Source organism: Suricata suricatta, chromosome 1, assembly GCF_006229205.1.
Source record: "Suricata suricatta isolate VVHF042 chromosome 1, meerkat_22Aug2017_6uvM2_HiC, whole genome shotgun sequence".
NCBI classification, from domain to species: Eukaryota; Metazoa; Chordata; class Mammalia; order Carnivora; family Herpestidae; genus Suricata; species Suricata suricatta.
Window position 1 is genome coordinate 162,118,515 of NC_043700.1, and position 27,902 is coordinate 162,146,416.

At 40.6% G+C, this 27,902-nt stretch overlaps 1 protein-coding gene across 9 annotated transcripts in view; it reads right to left on the reverse strand.

Moving 5' to 3' along the window:
• RHOH (ras homolog family member H) overlaps nucleotides 1-27,902 on the reverse strand; it is a 79,692-nt gene that overhangs the window by 44,704 nt on the left and 7,086 nt on the right. For 7 of the 9 annotated variants that reach the window (XR_003911696.1, XR_003911695.1, XR_003911694.1 and 4 more), the window contains one exon: nucleotides 26,790-26,875. The exons of 1 other annotated variant lie outside the window; for it this stretch is intronic. The gene's annotated coding sequence lies outside the window, so the exon portion shown is untranslated. Of the gene's footprint in view, nucleotides 1-19,707; nucleotides 20,040-26,789; nucleotides 26,876-27,902 lie in introns of those variants that run through there. One more of the 9 variants, XM_029946924.1, reaches the window with a different exon arrangement.

Here is a 27,902-nt window from a genome sequence, read left to right on the forward strand (position 1 = left end):
GTGCTGCTTACAATGGGCAGGAATCCAGAAAGGCTTTGTAGAGGCCAGGTTATTAGAACATGACCCTTAAAACAGTTGAGTTGAGGTGCACAGAGATGAAAGAGAAAGAGAAACATGATGAGTGAAAGAAAGAAACTTGGGGGCATAGAGAGCTAGGAGGCCAGAAAGGAGGAGAGAGACCCCAGCACAGCCCTGAGGCAGAACTGACACCCAGGAGGGCAGTGAGAAGACTCAGAGGAACGGGAGGAAGCCATTAGCAAGTAGATCTCTGAGACCAGGAAGAGTTTGGTATTTCAGATGGGGAGGCCTGCTGCTGAGCCAGAGAGATTTCCAGAGAGCACAGGGGACTGTGGCCACATCACAAAGGATAAGAACGAGTGGGAAGGGAACAAGTGATGGCAGTAGAATAGTTCTCATACTTCCATGACCTTGGGGGTGAAATATTCAGTTACACACATGTGCTTGTTCACATAGTTTATAATGGAGGAAACTTATGTAGAAACAGGTGGTTCTTGGATGAATAAGCTAATTTATCAAAATCCTTTAAAATAACAGTGCACAAGTATGTTGACTGACCAAGGAATGCTCCTTAAGTTGAATGGGGGAAAAAGCAGGTTTCAAATTAGTATGTATAGGATGACTCCACAGATGTGAAAATTCCAGATCACTATACACCAACATGGTAAGGGAGATTTTCTGCAGTGCTAGGATTGTAGGTGATTTCCATTTTCTGGTGCCTGTTTATGTGCACTGTAAAATATCTCCACAATATGCTTGTGTTACTTGGGCAATTTTGAAGTGTTTTGTATGTATGGTTTTGGTGTTTGTTTTTTATTTATTCTGAGATAGAGAGAAGCAGAGAGAAAGGGAGAGAGAGAATCCCAAACAGGCTCCACACTGTCAGCACAGAACCCAACGCTGAGCTCAATTTCACAAACTGTGAGATCATGGCCTAAACCTAAATCAAGAGTCAGATGCTTAACCCACTGAGCCACCTAGGCACCCCTGTATGGTTTTCTTTTTTAAATTTGGCTTGGAAGGGAAAGAAAAAGGCTGATCTGAGCTCCCTTGAGGCTATAGAGAATTTCTCTGAGTCCCCACAAGCGTCCAAAGACAAAACTTTTCTATATGTAGACAGCTGAAATTGTTTAACATTGCTTCTAGGAATGGCTTCTGGTTCCTTTAGGTCTATCTTGGAGAGAAGACCAGCAAAACTGAGTAATTCAACTTTCTCTAACTTATATCTCAAGCCAGTCTCTTGGAGCACCTGGGTGGCTTAGTCAGTTGAGCGTCTGGGTTTGGCTCAGGTCATGATCTTGTGGTTGGAGGGTTTGAGCCCCATATTGGGGCTAGCTGTCTGTGCTAACAGCTAGCTCAGAGCCTGGAGCCTGCTTCAGATTCTGTGTCTCCCTCTCCTTCTGACCCTCCTCTGCTCACGCTGTCTCTCTCTCAAAAATAAATTAAAAAAATTTTTAAAGCCTATCTCTGATCTTCTTGCTCATGAGAGGTTTTAAGTCCTTTTTTCTGTTTTTTAGATATTCAAAGAAGTTTGAAGATGGCCTGGGTATTAGAGGACAATAAGGAACTATTGCTAATTTTGTTAGGTGATAATCATCTTGTGGTCATACATATTTTTAAAGTCTTTATCTGACAAGTGAATTGAATATGTTGCCTGAGATTTTAGATTATTCCAGAAAAGACAACAACAACAAGAAGTAGGGATGATGGATAAAATAAGCGTGGGAAAATGTTGGGAGCTGTTGAATGATGGTCACACGGTGGGTATGTTAGCCTATTCTCTCAACTTTAACTTTTGTTCAAAATTTTTGTGATAAGAGTTTTAAAAGGTGGGATCTTTTATTTTCTGTAGCATTTTGTTCAAGCTGTAGTTTTATTCTCATCTTTAGTTATAGAGAATGTGCCCCAAAAAAGTACAAAATTAAAAATTACAGTTTATGTTACAATGGCTTTTTCAAGTATTTGAAAGAATGTTGGTGCATCAAATAACAAGAGACCTAAAGGGAGAGAGAGCAAAGGCTTGGAGGCTGCCTCCCTTTGGGATGGATCTGGAGGAGGAAAAGCCACGGGCCTGGGTTAGGATTCTGAGGCAAGTCATAAAAAGAAAAACGTTAGCTTCAAGTACAAGTTCTTTCTCCCTGCATCTCAATAAGGTATCACCATCTGTCCCTGAGAAGTAAGGGCAACTTCTGGAAAATACTCTACCCAAAGGATACTCTTGAAGTAACTTTGAGATTACCTGAAGTCTTAACTTTCTAACCGGCGTAATTAGAGTCACTGACTTCCTTTGGCCTTCCCGGCCCCAATTCTGCAGCATTAGCTCTTTGCAAAAGAGCAAAAAAGTCATAATGAAAATTTGAAAGAAACTCAAGAGTGAAAATGTATTGCCCACACAAAACCAGATCCCAAATCAAAGTGACTCTGAGAGTCAGGGAGACTGTCTGCCCTGGGAGTCTTTTTTTGTCTGCAAAGGTGAGGGGGCAATGGGAAGTTAATGCTTTAGGATATTATGTTCTCCCCTCGGACCTAAAGTAGCTCCCTCTCTCCTGTTTACTTACTGTGAAAATATAAAATCTGCATGGCGTCTGGATAGACCTCCACTATGCCCAAGCCTCCCATCTCTAAAGCACCATCTAGGTTGAAGAAAACCATCACAGCCCAGGGCTTCCCCAGTCCCCCAGGGCCAGCACCACCGTAACTGAACACATAGCCAAGTCATGGGTGGTGACCAGCAGTTCTGTCTTTCTTTGCTGATCCAATCAGACTGGAGATGGCTTCACTCTAACTTCTCTCCTCATTTTCTCTGGATCGTTTCTATAGACCGTTTCTTTCTGAGTGGTACATACACATTCTAGAACATCTTAAATACTGAATAATCTAAAAGACCCAAAGGAGAAAAGGAGAAAACCAACTACCAACTGGAACCAAAAGCCATGAGATCCTAGTGTGCCTTTTCCTGTTTCTTTTCTTCAGTGCATCTTTTTTTTCTTCTGAAACTAATGCCATACTTTAATAGAGTTTAGTATCTTGTTTTTTAAATTTAATATCTATATCATAAATATTTCTTGTATCATTAAGATTCTCCAAACATAATTTTAATGACTACATAATTTTTCATTATATGAACGTAACATTATTTATTTAATCAATTGCCTGTTGTTAGACGTTTAAACTGTTTCTGATTTCTACTGTAATATCACTGGGTGAACATTCTAAAAATAAGTGTATACAAATCATGAAAGACTATTGAACACTGAAAACAAACCATGGACTGAAGGGGGAGGGGGAGGGAGGGGGTGATGGTCATGGTGGGGGGCACTTGTGGGGAGAAGCACTGGGTGTTATATGGAAACCAATTTGAAAATAAACTATAAAAAATAAAAATAAGTGTATATAAGTACACAATTATTTCTTTAGTTTAAATAGATATGAGTGCAACTCCTGGAACAAAAGAGAGAAGAAAATCAACCAATGAAACTCAATAACCCGTATATGGAGTTTACACTACCAACTACCACTGGGCATAGTATTGGTTCTCATTTGCATTTCATAGATGACTAGTGAAAATTAAAATTCTCTCATTTGTTTGTTGACCACTTCTATTTTTTTCTTCTAGAAGTTGTCTGTTTTACCAACTTCTCTAAAGGTGGCCATTATTTCTTAATGATTTCTTAAAATCTCTTTTGAGATTAACGATATTAATCCTTTTTGGTTAAGTAAATATGTTGCAAACTTTTAAAAATATATTTTGTGACCATGTATTCTGGGAATTCCCCTGAATTCCTGGCACTCCCCCATCATTGGGCAACCACTAAACAGAATGTAAAATAACATATCCCCTGAAGGGTAAAGAAACTTAACATGATTAACTGCTCAAAAGGTTATCTAGTTCAACCCACTCATTTCCCCCATGAGGAAGCCGAGGCTGAGAACAGTGGTTTAGCCCCTGGGCGCTGACTGAGGCCCAGAAACTTGGATCTGCTGACTCAGCACTCTTTCCGGTCACACATATATATGATGTCTGCATTTTATAGCCCACACTTAATTTCCTTAATATTAAAATTTTAATGTTTATTTTATTTTTGAGGGGGGGAAAAGAGAGAAAGAGAGAGAGAGAGAGAGAGAGAGAGATCATGAGTGGGGGGAGGGGCAGAGAGAGAGAGAGACACACACACACACACACACATGAATCTGAAACAGGCTCCGGGCTCTGGGCTGTCAAGCAGATGTGGGGCTTAAACCCACAAACTGTGAGATCATAACCTTAGCAGAAGTCGGACTCTTAACGGACTGAGCCACCCAAGCACCCCAGTATTTTCAATGCCAAGTGCATATAGATAGCTTATAGGCAGATATTCCAAACTGGTGGCTTTTTACTCAAAAGATAGCTCCCAGTCTTAATATAAACATACTTTTCAAACACACGTTCCCTTTCTCACTAACCTCCTCTGAGATAGATCATCTGTCTTCAGGGGCAACCACTAAGCTTTTGGACATTCTCTAAAATCAGGATAAACCCTTAGCTTACAAATTGCTCAAACTATAAAAGAAGTCAAGTTATTTTGCTCTGGGTATTTAGCCAAGAGCCTGGAATGAAGTGAAGATGATTTAGTTTCAGGTTCAACAGAAGAAATTGCCGATTTTCAATTGTTTGCAAAGAGGTGAGATTGCAGAGTAAGAGCCCCAGATTCTCATCCCCATGGCTGATTAGCAGTGCAGCCTTGGGCATATCACTTCACCAGAACAACAAAATATGGATGATGATGCGTAGTTCGTAGGATTTTTAAGGCGATTAAAAAGAATCTATCTCCCATGCTTAGTGGGGTGTCTGACCCTTTGTAGAAAAGGATACCAATAAATACTCACATGGTGCTTACCAACAGCCAGAAACTATTTGACATGCTTTATGAAAATTAGCCTATCAATCATGAAACAACACTATATGGTTAATATCATTGTCATATTTTACAGGTGGGTAAACCAAGGCACAGAGAAATAAAGTAATTTGCCCAAGATGACAAGCTAGCAAGGAGGGCTGCAGGGGCTGGAACCTGGCAGTCTAGCCTCTGAGCCCACTCATGGTGCTGTGCACCTCCCCTCCCACTGCTTCTAATTTGGAGGAAGTCTACCTACCACTGCAATTTTGTTGAAACAAAGCAATCTACTATGGTCTGCATGTTTGCACCCCCCTAAAATTCATATATTGAAACTTAAACCCCAAAGTCATGGTATTAGGAAGTAGAGCCTTTCGAGGGGTTGTTAGGTCATGAGGGTGGGGCCCTCGTGAAGGGATTAGTCGCCTTATAAAAGAGACCCCAGAGAGCTCCCTCACCCCTTTCACCAGGTGAGGACACAGTGAGATGGTGCCGTCTATGAACCAGGAGGCAGGACCTCACCAGACATCAAGCCTGCTACTGCCAGGATCTTTGACTTCACAGCCTCCAAAACTGTGAGAAATAAAGTAGTGTGGTATTTCGCCCTGGTGGCCTAAACAGACTAAGACACAATCCTAAAATAAAGGTAGGAGAGGAGGAGAAATAGCTGGAATACCATTTTTCAGCTGGTAAATGACTCTTGTCTTACCACAGTCCTAATTTCTAACAACATTTGAAAGATTTCTCCCTTGAGCAGGCATTCTCCCCATCGGGAGATGTGCCGAAGAGTGAGGTCTCTGTGGAGGGCTACTTGACAGGATCAGTACCTGCTCAAGGTATTTGTCATGTGAGGCTGATCACTTTTTAACCTCTCTAGTCTATATGACGAATTTAGTATCAGTAATAGTGTGTAAGAGTTAGGAACAATCATTATTTTCTTGATCTATTCTTTAGCTTTAACATGAGAAACGATTCAAAGAAAAGCCTATTTCAATTTTTAAAGGTTTTTTTAATTATTTATTTTTGAGAGACAGAGAGAGACAGCATGAGCAGGGGAGGGTCAGAGAGAAAGGGAGACACAGAATCCGAAGACAGGCTCCAGGCTCTGAGCTAGCTGTCAGCACAGAGCCCGATGCAGGGCTCAGACCCACAAACTGTGAGATCATGACCTGAGCCGAAATCAGACGCTTAACCAACTGAACCACCCAGGTGCCCCTATTTCAATTTTTAAATTATTCAAACTCAGTGAAGTGTTTCATGTATGAACCAAAATTTGCATTTATTTTTTTAATGTATATTTATCTTTGAGAGAGAGAGAAAGTGAACAGGGGAGGGGCAGAGAGAGGGAGAGAGAGAATATCCAAGCAGGCCCCATGCTGTCAGCACAGAGTCTGGCATAGGGCTCAATCCTATGAACCATGAGATCAGGACCTGAGCCAAAATCAAGAGTTGGTCATTTAACCTAAGGAGCCACCCAGGCGCCCCTAAAACTTTCCCTTATTGATCAAATGCTGGGAGCTGCGCCGGCCTTGCTGGATGACACGGTCACAGTAAGGAAATGACAGACGTTGCACGGCTCCTGCCATGAGTGGCGGAAACTGGCATCTCCTTCTGCTACTACTGCTCATGTGAAATTAAGCCTGTTGCTATTGATTAGGCCTCACAATGTTCCAAATCAGACCCATATTCCCCACACAGACACCTCATGGGAAAAAGCATTTCCCACCTCTATAAAGAGGAATTTAAACAAAGCACTGCAGATGTTTGTCGAAAGGCTCTTCTACCGAGCTTCACAAACTTAAGACATGGATAATAAAGGGGGTTAAAGAACACAAGAATAATATTTACTCTGGCCTGGAGAAAAAGCCTAAGTTAGGAATAAGAAACAAACAAGAGCCAGGCATAAATTACTGCGCATACATATGCTAATTTGGTGCCCATGCTGAGGATGGGTAAGAGTAGTTACAACTTGGCACTTACACAATCAACATCAAAGAACAAGGTTGACAAAAGGTTTATTTACTACCTATTGCAAATACATTCTTCCTCTTGTGAGCCAAGTAGAATGCCTCCTAGCCTTGTTTATGCCTGAATCTTAGCGTTATTGTTATAAAATGTGTTTGCTATCTGCTAAGATTTACTACTGGTTCAAGCAAATGTGCATGTTATCTGTTTTTCACTGAGAATATCCTGTGATCCTATCATGTGTAAATTACCTCATTGTAATTAGCATAGGTCTGAAAAAATGCCTCTGTAAAACCTGTTTCTGCACCCTTTTCAAAGCATCTTTATCACTGAGAATTATTTGTAAAAATTCCACTTTTTGATGTCACGTTAACGCTTAAGTCTATAAATAAAGGCCCAAAACCTGGCAAGATAGAGAGATACCAGAGAGATGCCAGAGAGATAGAGATGATGCCAGGCTGGTGTCCAAGAAAGAAAGAAACTGCGTGGATTTTTCGCCAAAGCCGCTGCCTTCCTCAGGGGACCCTCGACCAGCCGGAGCGGGCCTCCAGCAATCAAAATATTATACTTTTCAGTTTGTGCTCTGCCTCACTGTTTTAAATTTAAACACAAAACTGCAAGAGGTCACATAGAATGACACAATTGAAGTAAATCAAGTGCTATGTCAGTCTCTGTAATCATTGTGCAGTCATTCTTTATTTCTCATCTACTATTTAAGCCTAGGGTTACGTAGTGCCGGAAGGGTGAGAATCGCACTCTGCCTGTAAAGTTGGCTCTAATGGACGCCATACACACCACTGAGAACTTACTCTGACTTTATCACTGCCAGCACATCGTGATAATTAAGTTCAGACCTACATTGGTTTTATTGCTGTTTCTAATTTCTCTACAGATGATGAGCTCCTTTACTACCTGTCCCTGGGGTAGACCCCTTCGGCCACCCTACCTTTGGGAGGCCCTGCCACTAGCTACCAAGATTTTAAATACATGCACCTTTTACCTTGGCAATTCCAGTTCTTTAAATACATTATCCTGTTGTACCTATACAAGGAGTCAAGACGTATGTGCAGGACTTGCATTGATGCATTATTCATAACAGCAAGAAAAGAACTGGGAATAACTTAACAGTCCATCAAAAGGCACTGGTTAAATTAATTCTTCCATATCCATGCAGTGCAATCCAATACAGCGTTAAAAAGAATCAGGTCATCCTGTATGTATTGAGGAGGAGGCCTATGATACACTAGTAACTTAAAAAAACCCAAGCAGTTGAATACTTTGGTAGAGGGCCCCATTTATGCAGAAAAGTAAATGTACACGCTCGTTCTGGTGCCCCTACATGCCCAGAATGCTGAGAAGGGCATTGGTCCAGGCAGAGACAAGGCGTCTGTGTGCAACCGTGAGCCAGCCGCGGCTCGCCAGGAAGCCTCTGCTCCTCTCCCCCACGACCCTCTGTGGATAAAGCTGTAGTGAAGAAAGGGCAGCTACTCCTTAATTGTCTAAGGGAGAAAAGGAACAAAGAAAAATGATCTAAGAACACAAGTTTGTACAGCTTTTCCTAAGTTGTTTCAACCCCCTTTTGTAATACAGATGCATGTACTTTTAGACGAATTATATTGCAGATGTAATATATAATGTAGGACTAAATATCTCCCTAGATGTTCAAGTTCTGATCAAGGACTTACAGACACTGGAAGAAACAAGCTTATAATGGCCTTGAAACTGTCAGGATCCTCTAGAGCAAAATTCTTTTTCAACCATTTAATTCATTACTTGTGCATATATAATATTCTATTAACATTAAGTTCCAAATTCACAGAAGTCTGAAAAAAATGACAGAAGAGCTGCCTTTAATTGCCTTTAAACTAGGCTACTTTTAAAGAGCCTACTGGGGACAAAGATAATAAAGAAAATGTTAATATAGTTTAGACTAGGCCTAGAGGTTTAAAAAAAAAAACCTTTTTTCTTACTTAGTTAATAATGTCTCTGACCCTCACTCTTGTTTTCTCTGTAGAAGAAATGACTTCATGGAAAAAGGGAATGTGCTAGCCATGTAAAGGCTGAATGCTGGGGCTGTGCTTCATCATCATAAGGTCCCATAAAGCTGAGACCTTAGAAAATAAAATCCTACATTAGAGAGAAGAGAAGAACATCCTGCATACAAACGTCATGCTCAGCTTCGTCCCACAGAAAAATTAAAACTTAAATGGACAAGTGCTATAATAAAGGTAAATTCAAAATGCCAAGAGAGCACTGAGGACAGAGCACTTACATCCTCCAGGGTAGGGGGGATAGAGGGAGTGGAGAGGAGTGACATTCCAAATGGTCTTGGAGGAGGGACAGACAATGGGATTGGAAGACCTCACCGCACAGAGGAAGCAGACAGTGCCCAGGCGGGCTTGTGGGAAAGTGCATTTGGAACGTAGAGAGTTGGCTTTTGTGGCTGAAGCACAGGTGGGAGATGAGGTGGGAAGGGGCCCTGGGGCCAGTTTACTCCATGTTAAGTATGAAATAACCTCCATCCAGCTGTCTTTCTCATTACCTTTCTCCTTGTCACTGTCACCATGTCCCCTGGCCATTGGGGCAATCTCTCTAGACACCGTAGCATCCCCTCAAACTCTCCCTGCCTTCCCTGCCTCAATTTCCTGAAGCATCCTGTTCTCATCTCCTGAAATATCATCTCTCCTGCTCTGACTTTTCCTGGTCAAGTTCTGCCTGACCCAGAGCCCAGGTCAAATGCCACTTCTCCATAAGGGCTTCCAGAAACTCCCAATAAGCATTCGTTTTCTCCCTTATTTGAGCTCACATGTCATCTTTAAATGTGTTTACATTTACTTTTTTGAATAGTTAGTACACGTAGTAAAACTCAAAGAGTACAAAAGTGAAAAATATGTCTCCCTCCTATGCCTGATCTCCGTGGCCAGGGCCTATTTTCCCAGAGACAACCAGAAACTTAATAAAGTTTCTCATGCATTTTAAAATGCATTTTAAAATGCAATAGGTTTTCACTTGCACACACACATTAATGCATATGTGTAATTATCCTATAGACACACATTCTTTTTTTAATATGCAAACTACAGCTTGGTCTACTATACTCCCTGCTGCGTGGTCACCCAATAATATATCATGAAACTTTCTTCTTATCAGCAGATTTTAAGTTGCCTGATTCTAAATTCCTCTCTTAGAGGACTAAGCAGGCCTTCCTCAGCTATGGATCAATCTGAAGACATAAGTAGATACTAAGTATACATGGAGAATCAGTGGGGATTTAGACTTTTCCTCGCTGTGGTGTATATAGAGGCTGCTTGCAGTGGACAGAGCCCTGGACTGTGGGTCAGGCTCACATCTTGGCTGCACCAGTGACTATGTGACCTTGCTCACGCCAGCTAGTCTCTCCAGACTGTAGAGTCTTCATCTGTAAAATTAGGCCTTGAACTTAAAATGGACCCCTCCAGTGCTCATACTTCATGTTTCTATGAAAGCACCGATAACATATGCTGCTTTGAGAGCAGATGTTACCAGAAAAGAAGATAAAGGAGAAGATAGCTCGAAGTTCCTGCTGTGATGATCTTTCCCTGTTCCCAAGATTTTCCTTTTCCCTTGCGTTGTTCCTTCTTCCTCCTCTACCCACCAACCCTGACCCCGAGGCATGCATGCTAAAAAGGCCTCGGCATGGGCGCATAAGCCAAGCTAAGCACAAGGGCCCCAATTGTCTGATATCAGGACTGTGTTCAACAGCAACTGTCTTAGATTTACACAAAATACAAATGGAATTTGAACCTCTTTTCCTGGAAGCACGTCCCAGGAAAATTTAGAGTTCACTGGCCTAGTCTGTGACAGAGAGATCTTACAAACCCTGAGTGCCTTAGCGAGTTTTCAGAGACTAGAGAAAACACCCAGCTCATTTACAGACCTTGGCAGGACAACTAGGTGTCCAAGGTGGCCAAGGGCTCAAAGGTGACTGTCATTTGGGCCCCACAAACTCCCTCAGTTCTCTAAGTTATCCTCAGGGCTTTCCAGAACAAAACAAAAACAAAAACATACCACTCTACCTCCCAAATGTCCAGACCAAGGACAAAAATTCTCAAGCCTTATAAAAGCATTCCCCACAGCCTTAAAACAATCAAATATTGAGGACCAGATGTCCATGAAGGAGCAACTAGTACAGGTCCTAGCAGGGAGAGAGATGCTGGGAAATCATCTGCACTTGGCAAGAGACTTGCAGCTCTTTCTAGATCATCCACGGCTCCTACCTGGAGTTTGATGTCTGCACACAGCTACCACCAACATCTTTGAAACCAGAAGGCATTATCCTAAATCTGTTTCTAGCAGCAAGAACTTTCAGAAAATACATTGGCTTGCCACTTCTGTTCATTTTTGCCCTCATTTATCTCTATTTGTTAAATATGTGACAACTTGTCACATAGAATAACTTACCAAAGAGGGAGGGGAAAGATAATGACTTCTTATCATCAAATTCCTTACTATTTTAGAAAAATACTTAATAATATGGAAAAAGGTATATGACAACATTGTTACATTTTTTTGAAAGTAAGTTCAAAACACTAAGTGCAACATGACCCTGATTTTTTAATAAAAATAGAATGAAAAGTAAGTAACTATATCAAGGTGTTAACAATATTCTTATTGGTATAATTATAGATTTTTTCCCTTTTGTTTTACTTATCTGTAGTTTCCAAATTTCCTTCACAAACATATATTGCTTGTGTCACAACAACAACAGGGAGGTGGTAAATAGCTCATGATCCTTTGTAAAAAAAAAAAAAAAATACAAATGTGTGCTGCAGCTCCTTCCTGGGTAGATCAATGGATGGCCACTTTTAAGAAAGTGTGGCTGTGGCACAGGAGGCCTGCATCCTGGGTCAGGATCAGCCTTGGACTAAAGAAATGATCAAAATACAAGAAGTCCATTAGCCAAGATTTCCTCTTTTGATGGTGCACATATGGACACTGCCTAAATACCATTCTCAGCCATGCTTCTTTTCTGTTTCCATGGATGACCAACCATTTTCTTTCGGATTACTATCCCTTCATGTAAGTTCAGCTTCTTAGGAGAGGATCCTCTAGTCACCTCCATGTACTAGGCTACCTTAGTCTTGTCTTTGTAGTACAAACCCACCTGAAATAAGTTTCAAGAGATGATAATAAGACTCCAAAAGGAACCACTCTGGAAATCACCATTCGCCAACCTTTTTAAATCCATAATCCTGAAGTCAACTGAAATGCAACAGAAGGTAATCCTCTAACCTCATTTCCATCTTCCTCTAACCACCTCTTCTCTTGCACATTACATGATATCTTATAACACTCACAAATAGTATGCAGACATCCATCAGAGAGATTCCTATCACTCCCAGTGAACTCTTCAGTGTTCCATATCCCATGAAGCTTTACTAGCTTGTCCCAAGGTCTATATGTGTATGTGTGTGGGTGTGTGTGCAGTCAGAAATCAAGAATGAGACTCACACTCACTATTTTTCTAAAATAAGATCTCAAGAAACTTCACTACCATAGAGTCAACCATCAGTGGACAAGGCATGGACCCCTCCTTTTTGCATCTCTGGGCATATAATCAGATGAAGGCTCCCCTTATCTATCACATGAAAAGTCTCTATCTCATCTTCTCCCTTTTATCATATTCCCCTGCCTGAATTCCAATGTCACTGTTGCTCATGCACAGAACTGAGTATTCTGGATGACTCATTTTGAAGGACTGTAGTTCAGAAGCATCTGATAAGATCCCCCACACCACAACTTTCAATCTGGGAGAATGAAGACACCAGCTCAGGGGAACCTTTCCCACAGGAAGATGGCAACGGAAGTAGCTCCCCAATCTATCAGCAGCAGCTGTCACCCCTGCTGATAAGAATCCCCTGCAAGAACATCTTGACCCTCAGGATTTCCAGCCAGCTGGCACAGGAGGCATCCAGCATGTTCCCTTTAGGGGACAGTCTTACCAGAAGGTACTCGCCTACATGGGGTGACATGACTTCAAGGGTGATAAGAAGTCCCCTCCCTACTGAAACATCTCTCCCACCATTGGAACAGCCTTTCTTTGCCAAAGCAAAATCCTTTGGAAGGTAAAGCCCCTTCACCATTTCCACATTTAAATGAATGTGCTTCCAGTCTCATTGTTCCCTCAAAGCCAGTTTTGATTGGAAGAAGAGGAAGGTTTACAAGACACAAAAACTGCATATGAAAAACGGAAGACTTTGGAAGATCCATATTATTGGGCGTAAATCCCATCTAAGTCTGGACATCTCCTAAATTAGAATAACACTGGTGGCCTACCACTTTTCTATATTGTCTGTCGGTGGATGGGTATTCTGAAATGTCATTGATCTGAATTCACAATAATATCATTCATGTGTTCATTCCTCCAATATGTACTGCACTCCAACTGTGTGCTGGGCACCATACTAGATGTTACATAGGGAATAACATGTGCTGAGGAATTCTAATCCATCCCAAAGTCAAGTGTCCAATGTATGGATGAGCATTACCTGAACACATAATGCTGATGTTGACTAAGGTGATAAGGAAGCATTTAGTGTGTACTCACGGCTTTTGTTATCCACCCACAGGGCTGCAAAGTACCATTAGCCCTGGGAAGTATCATTATGCACAATTTCTAGATAAAGCAATCAAGGTCCAGGGAGGTAAGGTCAGTGATCCCCATATTTGATCATCATCACAACTGCACAGTTGCCCTGAGAGGTTGTTGTAAATGTTTTCCTTGGGGGCACCTGGGTGACTCAGTTGGTTGAGCATCCAACTTCGGCTCAGGTCATGATTTTCCAGGTCATGGATTCAAGTCCCATGTCAGGCTCTGTGCTCAGAGCCTGGAGCCTGCTTCAGATTCTGTGTCTCCCTCTCTCTCTGCTCCTCCCTGGTTCGTGCTCTCTCTCTCAAAAATAAATAAACATCAAAAAATTATAATAAAAAAATGTTTTCCTTGGACCCTCATAAGGATATTCTCATTCGGTAGGTCTGGGAAGAACCGGAGAAACTATTTTTAAAGCCCTCGATGACTCAGAAGCACAGTCAGATTGGAGAAATGCTATTCCACAGCTAAGCACAGCTTTCTCAGATAGCTAGCTTTTCATTTGACCTTCACAATTCAGGAAGTAAGGATCATTATGTTATCATCTCCAGTTTACATATGAATCAGCTTCCACACACAAAAAATAATCAGCCCAAAAGACAAAATCTCTCTCCATTTTCTTTCTTTTTCATCTATTATGAACAAAGCAATAGAACTATCATAATTGATCAACTTATAAACAATCATTTATGACATCGCTGTTTGCAAAACCTCTTTTGGTTTTCCATCTACATAAGAGCAATCTAACAACTTGCTATCAGCCTAATAGAATTACCCCAAAATATCAACCAATGTCTTTCTTCATCAGTGCATTTGTGTCACTAAAAATAATGAATATTAAAGATACTTCAGAAACATAACACCTATGTAATGGATGAACCCTGTTTGCATACTGAATAAACCAATTGTAAAAAGGTCTTTTTAAAGTTTTATGTTTATTTATTTTTGAGAGAGAGAGGCAGACTACAAGCAGGGGAAGGGGCAAAGAGAGAGAAAGACAGAGAATAGGAAACAGGCTCCAGGCTCTGAGCTGTCAGCACAGAGCCCAATGCGGGGCTTGGACCCACAAACTGTGAGATCATGAGCTGAAGCTGGACACTTAACCGACTGAGCCACCCAGGCGCCCCTGGGATTTATTTTAAACTATATCAGCAAAGAGGGGGAAAGAGGATAACACAAATATGGCAGTATCTTGACAATTGCTGAATTTGGGTGAGGGACATAGGGACTTATAGATGTATTTAAATTTTTCTAAGACAATAGTACAACTTTAAAAAATTCAACACTGGGGTGCCTGGGTGGCTCAGTCAGTTAAGCCTCTGACTTCAGCTCAGGTCAGATCTCACATTTGTGGGTTCGAGCCCCGTGTCAGGCTCTGTGCTGACAGCCAGCTCAGAGCCTGGAGCCTGCTTCCGGTTCTGTGTCTCCTTCTCTCTCTGCCCCTCCTCCTCTCATGCTCTGTCTCTCTCTGTGTCAAAAATAAATAAAACAAAACAACAAAAAAAATCAACACTCTCATCTCTCTAACATACCATTTTTCCCTTGTAAAGGCAAAGTCTCAATGTCTAATCAAACATTTTTTCCAGGGCGCCTGGGTGGTTCAGTCAGTTGGATGCTTAACTCTAAGTGACTGAGATCATGACCTTATAGTTTGAGGGTTCCAGCCCCAAATTAGGCTCCATGCTGATGGTATTGAACCTACTTGAAATTTTCTCTCTCACCCACCCTATCTCTGCCCCTCCCCTGCTTGCACATGCCTGCTCACACGTGCTCTCTCTCAAAAATAAATAAATAAACTTTTAAAAATATCATTTTTTAAAAAATTGTTTAATTTTGAGAAAGAGAGAGAGTGTGAGCAGGGGAGAAGCAGAGAGAGTGGAAGGGAGAGAAAGAACCCCAAGCAGGCTCCACGCTGCCAGCACAGAGCCCACTGGGGGGCTTGAACTCACAAACTGTAAGATCACAACCTAAACGGAAATCAAGGGTTGGTGGCCTAACCAACTGAGTTACCCAGGTGCCCCTAAAAATAACATTATTAAGGAAAAAACCATCTTGTCAATAAGCATAATTATGTATCAGATATCCCCTGCACATCTATTTTTTTCTCATTTGTTCTCCAAACAGGTGTGGGATTTTTCCTTTAAGTGATGGTCATGGAGCTTCCAGCTCCTAAGTAAGGCCTTTAAATTTTTCTCTCGTGAAGGGATCCCAATGATGCTGAGTATAGTTGTGTTAAAACACAAATACAGTGGGCGTTAGAACACAAGAAAACAGAATTGCCAACAATTTATTGGCTTTCATTTTATTTACTGATATTTATCAATTTTATCTATTATTCAATCAAGTTTTATTCACTGTTTCCTGGATGCACAGCACTACACCAGACACTATAGGAGTCTCCTTGCTGTCCTGGAATTTACCCTACTGTGGAGACAAGACACAGGTGCTTGAGTCATTCAACAAGCAAAGACACCACGTCCACCGAATTATGTAATTAGGCACACCCCAGAGCGACACAGACCAGAAACACAATAGGATTGAAGGAGGAGGGAGATGCATGTGGGCTGGGGGCACGGTGAAGAGCCTGGGGAGGGTGCAGGACTTAAAGCTGCTATGAAGGGAAGGGTTTGACAGAGCTGCAGAGGGAGGACAGGTCTTCCACGCAAGTGGAACCACGTCACGACTTCAGAGGAAGGGACTTTGAATAGAGTCTGGAAGGAAAAGGAGTTTGATGAGTGGCAAGGGAAGGAACCACAAATGCAAAAACACAGATGAGTGAGGGGCACCTGGGTGGCTCAGTCGGTTAAGCATCTGACTTTGATTCAGGTCATGATCTCGTGGTTCGTGGGTTCCAGCCCTGAGTCAGGCTCTGTGCTGACAGCTCAGAACCTGGACCCTGTGTCTCCCTCTCTCTCTCTGCCCCTGCCCTACATGCGCTCTGTGTATTTTTCTCTCAAAAATGAATAATTGCTAAAAAAAAATTTTTTTTAAACCAAACAACACAGATGAGACCAAAGATGTATTTAGCGACCAAGCAGATCAATGTGCAGAGACCCCAGATAATAGTTGAGAAAGTGGTAGGAAATGAGAATGAGAAGGTGGGCTGCATTCCTATAACGAATTAGAAGCTGCTGAAGACTTCTGGGTAGGGAGATAGGTTCAAATTAATGTTTGGGGGTAACTGGTCCAGCTGTAAAACATATGTTAGGTTTCATGCAATCTACAAAATATATATATTGAGAACCCAGTGTACTAATATACAAAGATGAATAAGACATAGTTCCTACTCTTAAAAAATTCACAGTTCAGGGGTGTCTAGGTCGCTAAGTCGGTTAAGTGTCCAACTCTTGACTTCAGCTCGGGTCATGATCTCACAGTTCATCAATTCGAGCCCCGTGTCGGATGCTGAGCTGACAGCACAAAGCCTGCTTGGGATTTTCTCTCTTCCTCTCTGGCCCCCATTCTCAAAATAAATATTTTTTTTAAAAAAGGAACTCACTGTTTAATTACAAGATTGTGTAAGTTGTTCATTAACTTAATTTATGACATTATCTGTGGCAGGCATTGTTAGTTTTCTAGTCAATATCTATGCCTCCCTTTGTCATTAGTAATAGAATCCAATTTTGTTTGTAAGACTATGTGCAAAGCCTTGGGAATGGATCATGTTTGGTCTAGGCCAGTATTTCTGAACTGTTTTTTCATGATCATCCCCCAGAGCATTTTTAGACACTTTTTTCCTAATCACCTCACCCATGAAATTTTAATACCATATATATGTCTGTTTATGTATCATATGTATATTGGTATATATCTTTATACATAAAGAGAGTAAGATTTTTCTCTGCCTCTTCCTTCCGCCAGATAGCTTTATCTTCCACCTTAGGGATGATATCATGAGCACCACCCTACCCCACCCTTACCCCATACCCACCTTATCCTGTCCCTCCCTCCCCATTATGATGCATGGTCTAAGGCAATGATAACAATTCTACTTCCTGTTTCTCTACCTGCTTCAAAGATGGGCTGGCCATGGAATCCAGTTCTGGCAATAATACAGAAGGATACCTTTTTGAGAGGTCTCCGAAGAACTTTTTGCTCTCCTAGAACAAGACATAGCCACTCAGCCTCCTTCCATCTCCACCCAGCCCTACCCCTCTCATGGATTATGAATACTCAGGCCCAAAGCTGCAGCAACGATCTTGCACCCATGATGGAAGAGAAGAGAACTGCAGAGACCATGACACGAAGCCACTGAGCCATTGAGTCCATGACAGAGAGAGAGACATTTAGACTTCTTGTTATATGGGCAAAATTAATCGGGATTGTTTTTAAGGTACTGTCAGTCAGGTACTGTATAACTTGCAGCTGCAATCGTTACTAAATGATACGTCTCCCGGACATAGCTGTCCTTACAAACTAAACTAAACCAAAGCCACAGACAGTCACAGACAAAAACAAACAAAATGTAATCAAGAATATTACGCTAGTCAAACACAAAACCTTGCTCATGTTTAAAAGGAAAATTCTCTTTCACTGTTAAATTAATCAACATTAAAATAATTTTAAAATATTCCAAGTAACATTTGGCATGTAAGCCTAATAAACTTTTAGATATATTGTTGTGTAAAAAATGGCCATGGAAGGCAACAAGGTAATTTTCTTCCATTATACCAGAATGAATACATCTATGATTTGCCTAGAAGGTATGCCTTTCAAAATATTTAAAAGTCAATTCTTTCTAAGTTAAATATTTAGATACATTAGGAAAATGTGCTTCTTAACGGATACCTTTGGGAATCTTTTCACATAGAAATTTTTAAATAGTCATCTGTGTTCATCGATTAAATGTTTTATACTTTGCTTAAATTCTTATTCTAGCTAAAGTTAATTCTCTCTCATTTTAAAAACATAAACCACTCACAAACCTATTTAATAACTCCAACATATCTCATTAAAAGTGATTTCCGTGGCTTATCAAGTTTCAAGATATAAGAGACTTCAGATCCCTCTAAATCTAAAGATCCTCTAAATCTTAAAAGATAAAATTTAATTATAGGCTTTAGGGCTCTCAAAGCATTGGGTTGCCTTCAAAATGTCAAAATAATTCTCATATTAAAATCATTTTACTAGTTTCATTATTAACATACAACCATAAATTGACTTTATTTTAATAAGGAATTTGGGCCTTTTATTATAAAAATAATACATACTAATTACAGAAACTACAAGAAAAATGAAAAACATTTTAAAATTATATGTAACCATACCATACACTAGATGACAATTTTTAACATATTGGCTTATTTTCACATTTTGAATTTATGTATAAAAACTATATATAGGCCTTCTTAAAAATATATACTATGTCCTCTAATTTTTTACTTGTCATTATTCTTCAAAAAATATTTTAGGGGTGCCTGGGTACTCAGAGTTAAGTGTCCAACTCTTGATTTTGGCTCAGGTAATGATCTCAGTTTGGGATCAAGCCCTTCATTAGGCTCCGCAGTGATGGCACGGAGCCAGCTTGGGATTATCCTTCTCCTCTCTCTATCCCTCCCCCACTCAGACACACACATTCTTTGTCTCTCACAAAATAAATAAACATTTAAAAATATTTTAATAAGTATTTAATAGGTATATTAAGTATTTAAATTAATAAATATAATTTATTTCGGTTGGACATTTAAATTGATTTTTAGGTTTCTCTGTTATGAAAAAACTCTGTTTTGAAAAGTTTTCATTTTATAATAAAATACTTACTGTTTTCTTAGGAATAATTCTTAGAAGAGGCAAAAGGCTATAGACATTTTGAAGCTATTCATTCCTACTGCCTAGTTACTTGTCATTTTTCTGAAAAAAAAGACTTTCTACAGCCATCGAAAATAACTCAAAATAATAATTTAGTACAGAGTCTACTAAGAGGTGAGAAGAAAAGACCATTCTACTCTTTTTCCCTGGCCAGCTGGTGATATTATTTATAAATTGCATTCTGGCCAATACTTTATAGGAAAAGAGAAAACTTGATAATAATTTAAAAGTTCCTGATGAAGCTCAAAAAGAGTTTGTAAAGGCAACTAAATTTGTTTTTGTTATTTATCCTGCATTTTACCTTAGTAAGTTATTTGTTAAAGATCAAGTATTAAAGAATTGTTAAGCATTCTCAAAACTGTCAAAAGAAAGAAAAATAATTACAATTAGCAGATAAAATAATGAGTTACATACCTGTTGAGGAATAAAACCAGTCATGACCAAATATATAAAGAAAGGAGCACTAAATTTAAATTCCAAATAGCGTGAATGAACACAGGAAAAAATTTAAAATATGATCATTTCAGCACTCCAAAGAAAGGACTAACTAACCAGAGACTTTAAAATAATACAACTTTGAAAAAAATAAAAATAAACAACTAAGTTGGTGAGTTTGGCTGGCCACAGTTCAAACACAAAATTGAGCATAAGCTAAAGCTGAAAGTGCTGGTGTTTTTTTCTTTTGAGTACAATTGCACAATCTAGTTTCTAAACTGAAAACCACAGGAGTCTAGCCCCTGTTGGAAGAGAAACTTTTATTTTTCCTTCCATATATATGTGTGCTGGGTGTTTCCTGGATGACATGTCAAATGGGTAGCCCTTGGGGAAATCCAAAGCTACTGGTTTGGGTTTTGAGCTTTTGATCCAAGTTTTATATAGAACTCCTCTGCTGTCATGCAAAACCTATCCATGTGTTCTTATGGTTCTAGAATTTAACAGAAACATTGCCATAATTCACATTTAAAAATTGCTTTTCCTGTGACATAGAAGATGGAAACAAAGAGAAGACAGCTATAGGACGCAGCAAAGATACCTTAGTTACTTGCCCTGCATTAATTCAAGTGATCCGTTAAGCTGTATTCCTATTACACGAGGAAGCAAGGCTTACTTTTGAGCTTCTTTCTTTATATTTTGCACATTTTGGAGGGAAAGCACTAGCGATGGCATTTCTTTAAACATAAAAACTTAAATACTTACAAATAAAATATATACACATATATTTAAATTAAAAGTTATATGCCACATTTGTTACAATGAACATGATCGCCATTATATTTTTTAAAGTCCACTTTACTACAGGTATTTCTGTGATGTTACCAGATATTCTCTGTATAGGAATATAGTGACAATATTATTCAGGCAGATGTAGGAAATTGTGGTACTGTCAACATGTAAGATTTTTCTGCCTTCTGCCCTCCTATTTCCTGTATGTATGTCCAACACCCTCTTCTACTCCCTTATCACAAGCAGAGGAAGAGAGAGAGAAATTTCGGTAAGTTACTGTCCAAAGATATTGGAGCTTAAAGAAAAACTAAGTTTTATCCAAAATAAGTATACCAAAGGGGATTTCTAAATCCTTTAAAGGTTCTTGTAGTTGATGGCAATGGTTTTATATCATTTAAATTTGAATTCAAATATATGGCTTTCCTTTTTCTTTCCTTTTTCTGGGTAGAAGGAACAATCACAGGCATTCTTACACTTCTTGATCATGGGTGAGATCATTTTCAGTTGGAACAAAGACAGAAAAACATTTCTGTGGCAATTGAGAAGGTTCCCGTTGGGATTTATGTGTTCAGGAGGGCTTAAGAAGGCGACAGCTCAAATGCCAATGGGGAAAGCAGAGGAAAAGTAGGGGTCCTGCCGCGAAGAATGGATCCTCTAAAAGAAAGCAAAAGCATCAAGCAAGACACACATGCCAGTCAGTTCCCTGCATCAGCAGCTGAGGTTGCTAGGCATGAGAACACAGCAGGGAGAGCAGTCTCCAGGAGACAGGCGAGGTAGAGGGTTCATAATTGGCCTTGGGCATACACTGTGCGCTGCAACTGAGTATTCCATGATGTATTATTATTATTAAAATACATTAAATGTACTAAATTGCAATAAATTGATTGCATGGAATACACTGAATTGAAATTGGCAGGAGACACAGTCATGGGAGGACACTATTAAAACTGGTCGTAGAAGTTGAATTGCACTAAGTACTTGAATATATTTGTCATAGATTTTCTTTTCTACCTGGAAAAAGATGAATAATCCTTTCGCTATGCTAGACCAAGACAAGTCTGACTCCTATTTCACAATTAATCTAGCAAATTGCACATACTTTTTCTCTGGAGGGTTGAAGATGGGGTTCGTTTTCGCTCCTCATCCTGTATCTGCCCACTCTATGAACATGACACAATAACATGGTCTTATCACTTTCAACAGAGTTGGCTAATTTAAAGAGTTGGGTTTCGGGTAAATCTTCAGACCCTGCCCGTGCCCCTATCAAAGTCCAAACAGACAAGAGATTAACAAAGGCATGACCTTTCCTCCAAAAACACCCAGTTCCCCAAATTGCAAGTGAAGTACCCACTAACAAAAGATGGCCAACTGGGCTACTGTGGTTTAAGGCTGCACAGGAAAAGGACTTATCTCCGAAGTCATCAAGGGCCCAAACAGATGTTCAGCCTCAGATAGGAAGCTGAACTGGAAGGTTCAGTTTTACACTCGGAACCAAGCTCATTACACACTGGCTACTGCCTTTCACCCCAAAAAGCAGCCTGACTGTGCATCCAGTATTCTCTGAGGGGGCGTCAGTCGGCCCCACACCAGTCACCATACTCAGTATTTACAATGGCCTGCATTTCTTGTATCGTGAAAGGAAACACATGACTATAAATAAGGATTAAAGAATTTTGAGAGACTGCTTTCCCAGATGGGAACTAACTCTGGCTTCACTCAAGAGAATGCAGAACTAAGGACTTAGAACGTGAGTCATGTTTACTCTCCAGCTGCGCGTGTTTACTCAAGTTGAGGAACCAGTACTTAAGACTACACTCACATCTGCCATCTTGCCCTCATTTTATCAATCAACTGGAGAGTCAGCATTTCTCTTTGGCAGCTAAATCCAGCATCAGCAATAATCAGAACCTTCTCAACCTCTGCAAGGCCTCCTCTGGTGTACTGATAACCTCGGAAAAGAAGTTCTTTTGTTTTTTTAGTTTTTTCATGTTTATTTGTTTTTGAGAGAGAGACAGAGTGTGAGCAAGGGAGGGGCATAAAGAGAAGGAGATACAGAGTCAGAAGTAAGCTGCAGGCTCTGCGCTGTCAACACAGAGCCCAAAGTGGGGCCCGAACCCACAGACAGTGAGATCATGACCTGAGCTGAAGTCGGACACCCAACCAACTGAGCCACCCAGGTGCCCCCCATAAGTTCTTAATATGAGGACTCTGGACTACCAGGAGGCCATGGATGGGCTTTTGAGGGCCCCCAAATCTCCTAAAGTTGTATGACAAATGTACACAGTCCTGTACTCCTGTGCTTTTTCTCAAGAAGGTTTTTGGTTCTCAACAGATTCTCAAAGGAATTTATGAGCAAAAACATGATTAGGAAACACTGCTCTGAAGCGTAAGCCAATCAGTCCATGAAAAAACCCTATTAGGTGGAGAATAGGATAGTTGGCAGGTGCACTCTTACACATCCAAAGGACCCTGAGTTGTGCCTGCGGTGCTAAGAAGAGTTACGATTTATTCTTGGTCTAGCCTGCCATGTCCCAAGAGACTAGTGATCCTGGTGATAGGGAATGTGAAACATTTTTAAAGTAAAAGAATCATCTTCAGTATAAAGTTGGAAGAACTCAGGGATGCCTGGGTCGCTCAGTAGGTTAAGCATCTGACTTCGGCTCAGGTCATGATCTCTCCATTCCCAAGTTCGAGCCGCGAATCGGGCTCTGTGCTGACAGTTCAGAGCCCATAGCCTATTTCAGAATCTGTGTCTCCCTCTCTCTCTCTGCCCCTCCCTGACTCATGCCCTCTCGCTCTCACTCTCTCTCTCTCTCTCTCTCTCCCTCAAAAATAAATAAACATTAAAAAAATTTGAAGTTGAAAGAACTCAAGATATGAACGGCTATTTGAGAGCTTACACAATCACTGAAGTTCTGAAGCCAGGTGAGGCAGAAAATCTCAGTACGGCGGCTCCTGTCCCCGCAATATCATTTACTTTCAATATGTTTATTTTGTGATGTGCTGTTGTTAGGACACGTGTCTAAGTGTTATTACTATATTGAGTGATAAAATCCTCAGGCAGATGTCTGTTATTACTATTTTGAGTGATATATGGAGTACTACACTGCATCAAAAATTAGACTTTCTTTCCTTCTTTAATGGAATGTTACCATACACTGAGGCCCAAAATATTTTCTGGACACAGCCCCACTTATTCTATTCACGGTTAGTCTTAGTTACCACCTTCCAGCGGTCTGAAACAGAACGCTCGTGGGTCCTAGATCTCCCTGTGACCGTTCCTCTCTGTGCCACCAGCTTGCAGTTCGCTCGTTCACGGCTGTTTCCAGTTCACCCAAATGCCTGACAAAAGTCGTTTCATGGTGGAAAGGAATTTGGTGGTACAAACTGTATTTCTTGAGGAGTAGCGTAAGTACAGCCTCCTGTTTTTAGTTTGTTTCTGCCGATTCAAGACAATAACTTGTCCCTTCTAGGCTTTCTCTGCTATCATCCCCTTTACGTCATAAGCCCTTAGATCCTAAGTCTCAAGGTAACAGCCTCACCCTCAAACACACACCCTCACAGATGTACATTCTCTCTGCCAATCCAAACTAGTACCTTTAATCTGACCGTGTTCCTCAAAGTATGATCCGCAGACCATTTGTATCAGAAACTTGATGGCAGGGTAAGACTTGTCAAAAATGAATATTCTTGCCAACCCCAGACCAACTGAATCAGAATCCACGGAGGTGGAACCTAGGAAGCTGCTTTGTTAACATGACTTGTTAACCAAGTGACCCTTAAATGCACTAAAATTTGAGAACTCATGATTTACAAGAATCATTTCCTCTTTGACCCGAGCCCCCTTGTTTTTAGATAGAACTGTTTTTACATCCATCATACTCATCTCTGAGATCAGCATATCCCTGTCCTTTCCTAAGAAATGCCCTCTCCTCTCTCTCTGGCCTTTTCCACTTTCTTTTTTTTTTCCCTCTGGGTTATTTCTCAGCCTCTGCGTTTTATGTTAGCAAGTCTTCAGTACCCAGCCAGTCATTCCTTCCTCCTTCCTGAGTCTCCCTAAAGAAAGCCCCTTAGCGGCGCCTGGGTGTCTCAGTCGGTTAAACGTCTCGGCTCAGGTCATGATCTCACAGTTCATGAGCCCTGCGTCAGGCTCTGTGCTGACAGCTCAGAGGCTGGAGCCTGCCTTGGATTCTGTGTCTCCCTCTCTCTCTGTCCCTCCCTTGCTTATGTGCGTGCTCTCTCTCAAAAATAAATTTTAAAATAACATTTAAAACATGTCTTAATAATAATAATAAAAAAGAAACCCTCTTAGCATCTTCCACTCCAGACCGCCCGGGTCCAAACTCCCTTCATAATACCCTGCCCAGAGAGTCGTAGTACACATCTGCTTGTCAAAGGCAAACCTCATCTGGTCCAAAAAACTGCTTGGAGTGTTCTGTTTAAATGTTAAAACTACTTAAGTTCACTTATTTATAGGCTTTCTCCACATTTTTAAAATGCACACACCACTACTCCAATAAATAAAGTAAAAATAAAATTCTATCATTTCACCATACTAACCCACCAAATGCTTGCATTGTTTTGCACTCACACTTAATCTTCTTCATTCATAACAAAATCAGAATGTAAGTGAGATTTTTCATGCTGTTTTGTTCTAATCCAGATTTTCTAATTTAACATGATATCAAATATATTTTCATATAACTACCATATTACTTTAGTGACTACAAACTATTCCATGGGCTTAAAGCTGTCAGAACCATTACTGCTTAGTTGCATTATTTTCTGGTTCTGCAGTTATAAATGATAATACAGCGAATGTGTTCCTCCATGTTACTTTTTTCCTTCTTAGAATTTTTAATTTAGAATAAATTCCCAGGAATAGAAGTAAGGGATCAAAGTGTATGTGCATTTTAATGGCTCTTGACACATTGCCATGTTGCTGTATTTGTATTTTACACGCTCCTTGAGAGCATGCAGATAAAATGTTTAACAGCCTCTCCTCAAAAAAAAGTGTGCGGAGCCTGACTGATGGTGTTTGCCAATTTCCATGGTGTAAATATTCCTACCACAGCCAGTTTCCAGCTATAAAACTCGAGTGCAGAATTGGAAAGAGGCGCTCAGTAGCACACTATTATATAATGTTTTCATCATACAGATAAATTGAAATAAGTTCAAGAGCATAAATAATAGCAAAATGTAGTAAACAAAAAGGAAGTAATGAGTTTTGAGTATCTATTACCTTTATTTTTAACATAACTTGTTTAACTGTGAGTTATAGAATTTAATTTTCCCTGGGGCCTGTGTTCAACAACTGGTTTGCAAAATTTCTGGAAAGAGTACAGTCAGCTCTTGCAAGCAAGTGCAGGTAGGCTCCCACTCACAGCTGCAAATATCTCAGTTGATATAAGAGCGTGATTGTTGTTTTTCTTTTCACTGAAGCCCTTGAAAATTCATCCTATTCCCATCTGTTGTCACAAACAATAACCATGCATTTAGGTTAGCAAATTATGCAAATATATGATGAATAATGCATACTGCAAAAAAAAAAGTAGAGCAGGAGGTCTATCTGGGTCAATTAATTCCACCCACTCTCCCCCCTGTTTGGACAATACTCTCTTTGTGGACTCATTTACCAGTGTTTTTTCACGGGGTCACCTATAGCAACTACTCAATTATTTATTACCTCCAACAATGACTGAGCGGATGACTATACGCAGTTCTCATGGCAGATGCGATGAGAATGACCCGGCATGTTACTTAACCACTCTCTTCCTTGGTTTTCTTTTCTACGAAATGGGGAAGAGGTCATTGCTGACTACAGTTTTACAAGAAACTAAGTGTAGCGATAAGACTCCAATTTACGCTCTAAGAAGCAATTGACGTTCTGTAATACTTTGAAATTTTCTTCCAAAAGTAATTCATTAGTATTGTTTTTACTGGAAAAGAGAAATGAAAGAATGATTTGGCACGTTCTCCCTTGAAAGCAAATTCCTTTCTTTGGGCTTTCCCAGAGTAATAAGAGTAATAATGAACAACCTCTACGTGTACGTAACACCATGGAATTTTGAAAGTGGCACCCTACCACTTGAGCATTAAAATGTAAATATTTTGATGAGCACTCTAAACATGCCCCCACCTTTAACTCAGTCATCCCATCCCCAGGAATTCTCCTAAGAAAGAAATTCAAAACAACAGAAAATACTTGTGTCGAGATTAATCACAACCGAGGGAAGATCCTTTCGCTCCATCTCAGCACTTACGTAACTTACCATCTTGGTGCCTGGGGCCCCGGTAGAAGAGTTCTGGATTAATGGGTCTCAGATGTTCACCTACAGATGAACAGCCTCCAGGTCACCTGGGAGACAGGGTTGGTATTGATTATCCCACAGAGTCCTGGACCGAATCTCAGGGCTTCGATGTGATACATGGGAAATGCTAGTTTTTAAAAACTCCCCAAGTGGTTTTGATGTCCAGCCAGCTTTAGGAACTGCAATTCCAGGCCAGAACCAAACAAATCACATCATCTCTGAACACCGGTCCACATCCAGGGAACAGGACATCTTCTTAAGCAAAATGCCAAGAGGTTGCTTGGGGCTTCAAGCAGCTGTTTGAGCCAAATGACTCAAAAGCCACATAGGAGGAGCCTTTGTTTCTGGCACCCACACCCCTGCCTCTATTCACCCTTTCCATCTCGCACGCCCTCCTCTGCACTGCCCACCGCAGCACCCACCACTGTCATGCCCCGCTCTGGCACCCCATCTTGACTTGGGCCCACCCCTTCGCATACACAAAGCCCCAAATCTTCTCCCCTTTTGTTATTAGTGGGGCTCTAGAAGGGAAACAATACAACTGTTTGACCAAGGTAATCTGCACGTGTGATTGAGAAATCCCCGCATAATGAACTATTGGCCATATTTGCATTTTTTAAAAGGGGGCTTCCTAGCCCTCCCAGTAACCTCTAGTCTGGAGAGTGGAACAAGGGAGCAGGATGAGTTCCAATCTTAGCTTTTACCCAGACCCAAGCGTTTAGAACCCAGATAAGTACTTTGGGCACTCCTTGTCAAAATGGTCACAACTCTTGAATAGAAAGGGGGTTTTGGATTTGTCTTGCCAGCACTAAAATTAGAATACAATAAAACTAAATAATTTAATTTAAGCTGACCAAGGAAGAAGAGTCACCCTCTGCCTCTAATGTCAAATACCTCTAAAACTCCACCCGAAGCACTCACAGGTGCCCGCAAATAACACAGCAGTCACTCAGAGAGCTGTCTTAAAAGTCTGACATCAGATATGGGAGAGCTTAAAAAATCAGTTTCTGGGGGCCCCGGGTGGCTCAGTGGGTTAGGTATCCAACTTCAGCTCAAGTCATGGTGTTACAGTTC